The sequence below is a fragment of the Carlito syrichta genome, unplaced genomic scaffold (genome assembly GCF_000164805.1).
Source record: "Carlito syrichta isolate Samal-C Ts95f unplaced genomic scaffold, Tarsius_syrichta-2.0.1 Scaffold305884, whole genome shotgun sequence".
Taxonomy (NCBI): domain Eukaryota; kingdom Metazoa; phylum Chordata; class Mammalia; order Primates; family Tarsiidae; genus Carlito; species Carlito syrichta.
In genome coordinates this window covers 198681-210088 of record NW_007249980.1, presented here as the reverse complement: position 1 = coordinate 210088, position 11408 = coordinate 198681, and the positions used below count along the sequence as shown (strand labels likewise).

General features: G+C 40.2%; 1 protein-coding gene and 1 pseudogene across 1 annotated transcript in view; one reads left to right on the top strand and one right to left on the bottom strand.

Annotated features, from left to right (window-relative positions):
• LRP6 (LDL receptor related protein 6) overlaps positions 1–11408 on the bottom strand; it is a 161626-nt gene that overhangs the window by 107783 nt on the left and 42435 nt on the right. The gene's annotated exons all lie outside the window — the stretch shown is intronic.
• Positions 7704–8932, top strand: LOC103265215 (annotated as a pseudogene).

Below are 11408 nucleotides of genomic sequence, written 5' to 3'. Positions count from 1 at the left end.
AAAAAAAAAAAAAGAAACTATTTGTGTGGTAGACTAATATCTGCCTAACTGCTTCATCTTTTTCAAAATCTTCAAAAGGCAGTTATGGTCTTCTACAGCTTTCCTCTAAACCCATTCACTGAGACGATCCCTTTCTTTCTACCTGTATTCTCTCAGTTAAACCTGCCCCGCCCCTGCACATACACATACAGAGAAGAAGGGAAGATTTGGGGACCCTTCCAACTCTCATAAGATTTCTGGATATCTTCGATTTTCCAGCCCATTCTGAAGTGACCTTGTTACCCACAATGGATATAATGCAACATTGTTTTATAATTATTTAAAGTCAAGTTTTTTGGGGGAAAAAAAACAACCCCATTAAAAAGTGGGCAAAAGACATGAATAGACACTTCTCAAAAGAAGATACATGGGCAGCCAACAGACACATGCAAAAGTGCTCAGTGTCACTAATCATCAGAGAAATGCAAATCAAAACCACATTAAGAGACCATTTAACCCCAGTAAGAATGACTATCATTAATAAAACAAACAACAGCTGCTGGCAAGGATGCAGAGAAAAAGGAATGCTTCTACACTGCTGGTGGGAAAGTAAACTAGTACAACCTCTTTGGAAGACAGTGTGGCGATTATGGAAAGAACTAGAAATTGACCTTCCATATGACCCAGCAAACCCTCTATTGGGAATATACCCGGAGGAACTCAAACCATTCTACAAAAAAGATGCCTGCACATGCATGTTTGCTGCAGCTCTATTCACAATAGCAAAAACACAGAACCAACCATGCTGCCCATCGAAGCTGGACCAGATTTTTTTTTTAATGTGGTACATAAACACAATGGAATAATAACAGCAATAAAAAAGGACAAATATATGGACTTCATAGCAACTTGGATGGATTTAGAGTCTACCATAATCAGTGATCTATCACAGAAACAAACAACAGAGTACCATATGTTCTCATTAATAAGCGGACCTTGAACAATTATCATAATACTATAAGAAAGGGATTGGCAGTAGTGGAAAACTGCCAGGGGAGGGGATGGGATTGGCAGTTGAGGGAAACTTCCAGGGGAGAGGGGGCACACCTCATCAACAAGGATACCTGCATAATGAACATTTGTATACGTAACCCTGAATTGTACCCCACATCTTTAAAATTTAAAAATAAATAAATAAGGTTTTTAAAAATGATAACAATACATTTTTAATTTTTATTCTGATGAAACATATGAGGGACAGAAAACAGTGCTAATGGCACCTGAAAAGAAAGACAAATTCAAAAGCTATTTGGAAAATAGAATCAAAAAGAATTGGTAACTGAATATGAGGAGGAAGGGGGGAAGGCTAGAAGGACTACTAGAATTTTTAGTTTCTACAATTAAGTTAGGCAGAATAACAGTTTGTTTATCCATAAATCCTGAAAATCTTTAGTTGCAGGGTTTTCTTGAATGTGATCTACTAAAAAAAGAAAAACTCCTAATTTAAGATCATTTTCTCAAGTCCCAATAAAACGAATGGATAATCCCAACACCTTCTTGCAACCAGACTTCCTAACCTCTATCTTTCAGTCCACTTCCCATACTGCTCTGAAACGGATCATTCTATCACCACCACATATCCCCATCCATCTGGTTATATAATGCCCTTGCTTTTCAGCATGCATCCCAAACTTCTTAGTATGATATACAAACGCCTTTCTAACTTGTTTTCCTGCTTTTCTAGTCCCTCATTTCTCACTCCACTCCTAGTTATTTCTCACTCCACTCCCACCTACTGCTACCAAATTGCCTTTCCTAAAACACAATATCCTTCAAGAGACACTCTTAGCTTAAAAATTCAAAGGGACTCATTCGACTTTCCTACTGGCAAACTTACACTGTTTACATTACAAAGCCATGGTAATCAAGACAGTATCGTACTAGTATGAGGATACACAAGATTAACAGAAAATAATAGAAAATCCAAAATAAGCCCTTATAGTTATGGTCAACTGTCTTTCAATGAGGTTATGAAGAAAACTCAGTGTGGAAAAATAGCCTGTATGAAAGGTGCAAAAATACTCAACAAGATTCTAGCAAATCAGATCCAACAACACATCTCAAAAATCATCCACCATGACCAAGCGGGTTTCATCCCTGGCATGCAGAGTTGCTTCAACATCCACAAGACCATAAATGTAATTTAATACATCAACAGATGTAAAAATAAGAATGACATGATTATATCATTAGATGCAGAAAAGGCTTTCAATAAAATTCAGCATCCCTTCTTGATAAAAACCCTTGAGCACCTAGGTAAAGCGGGAACATATCTCAAAATAGTTAAGAGTCATCTACGATAAACCCACAGCCAATATACTGCTAAATGGACAAAAATGGAAAGCATTGCCTCTGAAAACTGGAACAAGACAAGGATGCCCACTTTCACCCCTCTTGTTCAACATAGTGCTGGAAGTCCTAGCTAGAGCAATCAGATGAGAGAAGGAAATCAGGGGCATCCAAGTAGGGAAAGAGGAAGTCAAACTATCCCTCTTTGCTGATGATATGATTCTATATCTTGAAAACCCAAGAGAAACTGTCAAAAAACTTATTGCACTGATGAAAGACTTTGGCATAGTCTCAGGGTACAAAATCAACATGCAAAAGACATTCTCATACACCACCAACAACAAACAGGCAGAGAACCAAATAAAAAGCACAATCCCATTCACAATAGTCACACACACACACACACACACACACACACACACACACACTCAGAAAGAAAGAAATACCTTGGAATCTTCCTGACTAGAGAAGTGAAAGACCTTTACAATGAAAAATACAAAACATTGCTTCAAAGACATCAAAGAAGACATAAATGGAAAAGTATTCCATGCTCATGGACTGGAAGAATCAATATTGATAAGATGTCCATCCTACCCAAGGCCATCTATAGATTTAACACAATACCCATTAAATTACCAGCATCATTCTTCTCAGACCTGGAAACACCAATACAGTAATTCATATGGAATCATAAATGACCACAAATAGCCAAAACAGTTCTCAGCAAAAGAAACAAAGCGGGAGGTATCACACTACCAGACCTTAAACTTTATTATAAGGTCACAATAATCAAAATAGCCTGTTATGGTACAAGAACAGGCATACAGACCGATGGAACAGGATACAGATTCCAGAAGCAAAATATCAATTTCTCAACCAACTCATCTTCAACAAAGCCTCCACTAGCAACCACTGAGGAGAGGAGAACTTATTATTATTATTATTATTATTATTTGAGTTGGAGTCTCACTCTGTCACCCAGACTGGAGTGCAGTGGCCGCTCCCGGCCACTACAGCCTCGACCTGCTGGGCTCCGGCGATCCTTCTGCCTCAGCCTTCCAAGTAGCTGGAACTACAGGCGAGCACTACCACACCCGGCTAATTTTTGATTTATTGTAGAGATGAGGTCTCGCTGCCCAGGCGGGTCTCGAACCCGCGGGCTCAGGCAATCCACTCACCTCAGCCTCCCAAAGGCACGGGATTATAGGCTGAGCCACCGAGCCTGGCTTGGAGAACTTATTTAGCAAATGGTGCTGGGAAAACTGGCAGACCACATGCAGAAGATTTAAACAAGACCCCTACCTATCACCATGCACAAAAATTAACTCTAAATGGATCAAAGACCTAAACGTAAAACCTCAAACTATATGAACCTTAGAGAATGCAGGAGACACTCTTATAGAAATTGGAACTGGCAACCAATTCCTGATCAAAACCCCAAGTGCCAGCCAAGTGCGATGGCTCAAGCCTGCAATCCCAGCACTTTGAGAGGCTGAGGAGACAGGACTGCCTGAGCCCAGGAGTTCAAGATCAGCCTGGGCAACTTAGTGAGATCTCGTTTCTGCATTAAATGAAAAAATTTTTTTAATTGGCCGGGCACGGTACACGTGCCTGCAGATCCAGCTACTTGGAAGGTTTAGGCGGAAGGATCACCTTAGCCCAGCAGGTCGATGGTGGGGTGGCCACAAACAGATCACTGCACTCCAGCATGAGCAACAGAGAGAGACGCCAACTCAAAAAAAAAAAGTTAAAAAAACCCAAATGCCCACGCCATAAGAGATAAGCAGACAAGTGAGACTTCATCAAACCGAAAAGCTTCTGCAAAGCAAAAGAAACCATCAAGAGAGCAGGAAGACAGCCCACAGATTGGGGGGAAAAAAATTTGCCAACTGTGTATCTGACAAAGGCCTAACATCTAGGATCTACAAGGAAATCAAACATGCCAAAAAGAAAAAAACCAAGCAGCCCTATTAAAAAGTGGGCAAAAGATATGAATAGATATTTCTCAAAAGAAAACATATAAGCAGCCAACAGATACATGAAAAAATGCTCAGCCTCACTAATTATCAAAGAAATGCAAATTAAAACTACACTGAGATGCCACCTAACTCCAGTCAGGATGGCCATCATCAATAACCCAAAAAACAACAGGTGCTGGAGAGGATGCGAAAAGGGAACACTTCTATGTTGGTGAGAGTGTAAACTAGTATAGCCTGTGTGGAAAACAGTGCAGTGATTACTAAAAGGTCTAAAAATCAGCTGGGTTCAGTGGCTCAGCCCGTAATCTCAGCACTTTGAGAGGCCAAGGTGAGTAGATTATCTGAGCCCACAGGTTCAAGACCCATCCGGGCAACATGGCAAGACCTCATCTCTACAATAAACCAAAAATGAGCCAGGTGTGGGAGCACCTGTAGTTCCAGCTACTTGGAAGACTGAGGCAGAAGGACTGCTGGAGCCCAGCAGGTCAAGGCTGCGGTGGCCGGGAGTGTGCCACTGCACTCCAGTCTGGGCGACAGAGTGAGATGCCGACTCAAAAAAAAAAAAAAAAAAAAAAATCGACCTCCCATATGACCCAGCAATCCCCCTTCTGGGACTATATCTGGAGAACTCAAATCACTCTACAAAAAAAGATACCTGTGCACGCATATTTACTGCAGCATTATTCACAATAGCAAAAACAGGGAACCAACCATGCTACCCATTGAAAGTAGACTGGATTAAAAAAATGTGTGACATATACACCATGGAATATTAGGCAGCCATAAAGATGATCAAAATTATGAACTTCACAGAAACTTGAATGCATTTAAAGTCTGTAATACTCAGTGATCTATCACAGAAACAAAGAACCGAGTACCACAAGTTCTTACTCATAAGCGGACCCTGAACAATTATAATATAATAGTATAAGAAAGGGATTGGTAATAGTGAGAAACTAGAGCGGAGGGAGCAGGGAGAGCACACTTCATCAATAAGGGTACCTGATCTCAAACCAGGTGATGTGGGAACCAAAGTGAGGCCCTAACTTTACCTGTGCAATGACCACTTGTATGCCTAACCCTGGATTGTACCCTATATCTTTAAAATAAAAACGTTTTTAAAAGAAAGATAACACAGAAATTATAAAATAATTTTTTAAAAGGAAAAGAAAATAGCTTGTTCAACAAATGGTGCTAAGATAACTGGATGTCTACATGGAAAAGGATGGAGTTGAACCGCTACCTCACACTACAAACAAAAATTACTCAAAAGATGTAAAAGCTAAAACTGTGAAACTCTTAAAAGAAAATATAAGAGTAAATCTTCCATAGATATGACACTAAAAACATAAGCAATAAGAGGAAAAAATAGATCAGACTTTATCCAAAAACTCCATTATAAACTTTTGTGTTTCAAAGGACACCATCAAGAAAGTGAAAGGGCAACTCCAGAGAACAGAAGAAAATATCTGCAAATTATGTATCTGACAAGGGTCTAGTATCCAAAATATATAAAGAACTCTCACAACTCAACAATAAAAAGAAAACTCAATTTTAAAATGGTCAAGGATAAGTATTTCACTAAATAAGATTTCCAAATGATCAAAGTACAGAAAACATGTTCAACATCAGTCAGCAGGGAAATGTAAATTAATACCACTATATATCCACTAAGATGATTATGAAAGAGAGAGCTGGGACAACAGGCGTACACCACCATGCTCAGCTAATTTTTTTTATTTACTGTAGAGATAAGGTCTTGCTATGTTGCCCAGGCGGGTCTCAAACTCATAGACTCAAGCAACCCTCTAGCCTTGACCCCCCAAAGTGCTGGGATCACAGGTGTGAGCCACCATACCCAGCCTCAGTTACAAATTTTATACTCTACAACTGTCCAACACTTTTATATCAACCACTGCACCTCATTCATTCTTTCAACATTAGAAAGGGGAAAAAATACAAACAAGATTCAATTCATAGCAAAGATAATCACAAATCCCACAACCATTCACTTTCACAAACCGCTCCATCGTGGATATACATGGCATTTGGGGGGGGACTACCCAGCTTTAGCTAAACCACTTTCCTATGTTTAGAGAATCTTCCACTTTATGAAACAGAACAGAATCCTGAAACTAAAGAAATTGAAAACACTTGGCATTTGCTTTCCAAAATTTCTCTTGCAATTGGGACAGGGGCATTAAGACCTGGGCTTAGCCGAGTATGGTGGTGCAAGCCTCTAGTTCCAGCTACTTGGGAGGCTGGGGCGGAAGGATCGCCTAAGCCCAGCAGGTCCAGGCTGTGATGCCCGTGAGCATACCACTGCACTCCAGCATGGGCAACAGTAGACTCCAACTCAATAATCCAGTTTTTTACAGGGAACGCTGACAGAAGTTTAAGGAGTATCTGTCACCTCATGTCAGAGAAAATGCAAACAGTGGTGAATGTGCCACCTGACGGTGATACCTTTACTGGACCAGCTTTGCCACATAGTTGATAGCATTGTTTTTACATAGATTCCAAAGCCTAGTTCTGCTATTAGGAAATTCTATGAGTAACACAATATCCTTTTGCGATTAGAGAGATTTCTACTGCTTAAAACTATGAACACTAGCATATATTCTTAAATCAAGACATCATCACAAAGTTTAGAAAGGGAAAAAAATAAAAACAAGATTCAATTCATAGCAAAGATATTCACAAATCCCACAACCATTCACTTTACTCACAAAATGTTCTGTCATGATACACATGGCATTTCCCCTTCTAAACTTTAAATTTTAGGCAGTCACTTCAACCTTTATTCTGACAAAGTCTCATATCTTAGAACTCCCTTCCTTCCTATAAATGGCATATTTCAGAAGTCTCACAGTTATCCCTACAATCCACTGTGACCCCTCTCTCATTAAAGACCAATGTCGCTGGGCTCGGTGGCTCAGCCTGTAATCCCGTGCCTTTGGGAGGCTGAGGTGAGTGGATTGCCTGAGCCCGCGGGTTCGAGACCCGCCTGGGCAGCAAGACCTCATCTCTACAATAAATCAAAAAATCAGCCGGGCATGGTAGCGCATGCCTGCAATTCCGGCTACTCGGAAGGCTGAGGCGGAAGGATCGTCGGAGCCCAGCAGGTGAGGCTGCGGTGGCCGGGAGCGGCCACTGCACTCCAGTCTGGGCAACAGAGTGAGACTCCAACTCAAAAAATAAATAAATAAATAAAGACCAATGTCAACATTCATGAAAATGGATGACAGAAACTTTTCATCATTACCTTTCTTTCTGTACATGTATCTAAAACATGTAAATGAATGCAAATGAATATAAAGGGAACAATTTATTACAGATGAAAAAGTCAGCTTGTCCTTAAAATGTGATACTTATGTCACCATAAACAATGAAACAATGGCGTGTAAGAGAAAAAAACCTAACTAGGTGGGGTGGCATGTGCCTGTAGTCCCAGCTACTGAGGAGACTGAGGTGGAAAGATCACCTGAGCCCGGGAAGCAGAGGCTGTGGCGAGCCGTGGTCATGCCACTGCACTCCAGACTGGGCAACAGAGTAAGATCCCGACTCAGAAATGAACTCAGTGTGTAGAACCAGTAAAGAAGAATGTGACCTGTGTACCTGTTTATCCACAGCATTCTATTGGTGTGCAGGAAGTGTTAATTGAAATCATACAAATTATATTTTCTGGTTATAACAGTATTCGGCTAGATATCTATAACAGAAAGCTATTTAGGTGGTGTTCATGTGGTTTTGTTTTTTCTTTGGTTTTTTGGTTTTGTTTCGTTTTGTTTTGAGTTGGAGCTTCACTCTGTCGCCCAGACTGGAGTGCAGTGGCCGCTCCCGGCCACCGCAGCCTCAACCTGCTGGGCTCCGGCAATCCTTCCGCCTCAGCCTTCCGAGTAACTGGAATTACAGGCGAGCACTACCACGCCCAGCTGAGTTTTGATTTATTGTGGAGATGAGGTCTCGCCCAGTTGCCCAGGCAGGTCTCGAACCCGCGGGCTCAGGCAATCCACTCACCTCAGCCTCCCAAGGCGCGGGATTACAGGCTGAGCCACCGAGCCGGCTGTTCATGTGTGTTTAACTCATTAATCACTGACCCTAAATATTAGCTAATCGGTAGCCTCAGTTGGTACTTAGCCCTTAAGATGTGAGGTTTTTTGCAGCCATCACCAAAGCGGCAGTGACCAAAATAAAGTTCAAACCCTTTGTGACATCAGACCGAAGCAAGAACTGCAAAAGGCATTTCAATGTGCCTTCCCACATTCGCAGGAAGAGTGTGTCTTCTCCTCTCTCCAAATTGCTGAGACAGAATGTTTGATCCATGCTCATCCAAAAGGATGGTGAAGTTCAGGCTGTGCAAGGACACCATAAAAGGTCAGCAAATTGGCAAAGTAGTCCAGGTTTCCAGGAAGAAACATGCCATCTCCATCAAATGGGTGCAGTGGGAAAAGGCAAATGGCACGATTGTCCATGTGGGCACTCATCCCAGCAAGGTGGTTATCACTAGGCTAAAACTGGACAAAGACTGCAAAAAGATCCTTGAACGGAACGCCAAAACTCACCAAGCAGGAAAGGAAAAAGGCAAACACAAGGAGGAATCCATTGAGAAAATGCAGGAATAACATAATCTTATACACAACTTCCACTAAAAACAGCTAACACGGAGGGAAAAAAAAGCTGTGGAGACCATATAAGAGAACAAAGCACCAAATAAATTCTTTGCCATACAATAGTCTTCCATATTTCTTTCCACAGCTTTACAGAGAAAGGGGATTATAAAAGTTCAGTTACTACTTAAATTTCACTAAGTAAAAGTATACACATCTGTAAGAATAAAAGCAGATTTTCAAATATCCTCTATAACCTTTCAAATTTTTGGTACCCAATTTTTTTTTTTTTGAGTTGGAGTCTCACTCCTTCGCCCAGGCTGGAATGCAGGCATGCTCCTGGCCACCACAGTCTCGTCCTGCTGGGCTCTGGCAATTCTTCCACCTCAGTGGTTCAAGTAGCTGGAATTACAGGCATGCACTACCAAGCCCAGCTAATTTTTTGAAATTTATTGTAGAGATGAGGTCTCAGCAAGTTGCCCAAGCTGTTCTTGAACCTGTGGACTCAGGCAATTCCCTCACCTCAGAGAAGAACTGAAATCATACAAAGTATATTTTCCAGCAACAACAGAATTAGACTAGGTATCTGTAATAGAAAGATATCCAGAAAATCCTAAAAATCCGGAAATTTACCAATATACTTCTAACACGTATTTGCAGTAAAAGATTAACCTTGTTCAAAGAGAGATCTGGCTTTTACCCTCAGATAATGGAGGGTAATCTCTAAGCCCCTGGAATGTCCTGCTTGATAGGAGTGTTTTTGTTTATCTAGGGGCTTGGCACCCCAGAGAGTCTATGCTAACAGTGTGGTGAGGGAGGGAGGAGGTTGGGTCAGTTAGTATTGGCTCAACCTCTAGATGAGCTTGAGACTAAGATCAGCTATGCAGGCAGTCAACTATGTCTACTTAACCAAGTCCTAATAAAAACTCTGTACACCAAGATTCAGATGAGCTTTCCTGGCTGGCAATACTCCATGCATACTGTCATAGATCATTGCTGGGAGAAGAGAGCAGGGAGCAGATAGCACAGAGCAAGCACATAGACTAGGGAAGAATAAATAAATAAAATTTTCTCCATTTTAGTTGCAGTCTTCTATATATTTACATTTATCTATATAGAAAATATTTTTAAAATCTACAAAAGGTTACTAGATCCAACAAGTGAGTAAAGCAAGATTACAGGACAAATAGCTGACACAAAAATCAATTGCATTTCTATACAATAACAACAACCAACCAGAAATTAAAATTTTAAACAGCTACCATTTACAAAAGAATCATAAAATGTTAAATATGTGTACTTAAATGTAATAAATCGTGCAGGATCTGTATGCTGAAAACTATAACACACTATTGAAAGAAATCAAAGACCCAATAAATTAAGAGATATGCTATGGTCATAAATAGGAAGATTCAATATTGTTAACATGCCAATGATTCTAAAAATGATTAGGATTTACAATCCAAATCCCAAAAGAATTAAATTTAGAAATTTACAAACTAATCCTGATATTCATTCGAAAAATCAGAGACTACGTTGCCAAAACAACACTGAAAATTAAAAACAGAATTGGGAGAATTGAAACTATCTAATTTCAAGATTTACTATCTTTACTACAGTAATCAAGACAGTGTATTATTGACAAAACAGACAAAGATCAAATGAACAGATGATAAAACCCATAAATATCACAAATAGTCAACTAGTCTTTGACAAGGATGCAAAAATAATTCAATGGAAGACAGTCTTTTCAATAAATGTTACTGGAACTGGACAACCACATGACAAAATGTGCAATTCAATTGAACCTCATGTCATACAAAAAATAACTCAGAATGGATCAGATAACTAAATTTAAAACTAAAACTTACAAAATTATTGGAAGAAAGCATAGAAGAAAACCTTTGTGATATTAGGTTAAATTTGACCTACAGATTTCTTAGATTTGAGACTGAAAACCAAAATGTACAACCCCTGCAAGGGAAAAAATGATAATGAAAGTATAATATGTCTGTTTTTTGAAAGATGCTAAGACAGTAAAAAGACAATCAGAGACTAGGAGAGAAGATGTATCAAAAGTTCGGGCTCAGTGGCTCAGCCTGTAATCCTGCGACTTGAGAGGCCAAGGTGAGTGAATTGCCTGAGCCCGCGGGTTCGAGACCCACCTGGGCAGCTTGGCAAGACCTCATCTCTACAATAAATCAAAAAATTAGCCGGGCGTGGTAGCGTGCGCCTGTAGTTCCAGCTACTCGGAAGGCTGAGGCAGAAGGATCGCTGGAGTCCAGCAGGTCAAGGCTGTGGTGACCGGGAGTGTCCACTGCACTCCAGTCTGGGTGACAGAGTGAGACTCCAACTCAAGAAAAAAAAAGATGTATAAAACACATATCTAACAAATAATTTATATCCAGACTATATACACAATCCTCAAAACTTCATTCAGCTAAAAAAGAAAAAACAATAAAAATGTCAAAAGAATTGACAGATATTTCAA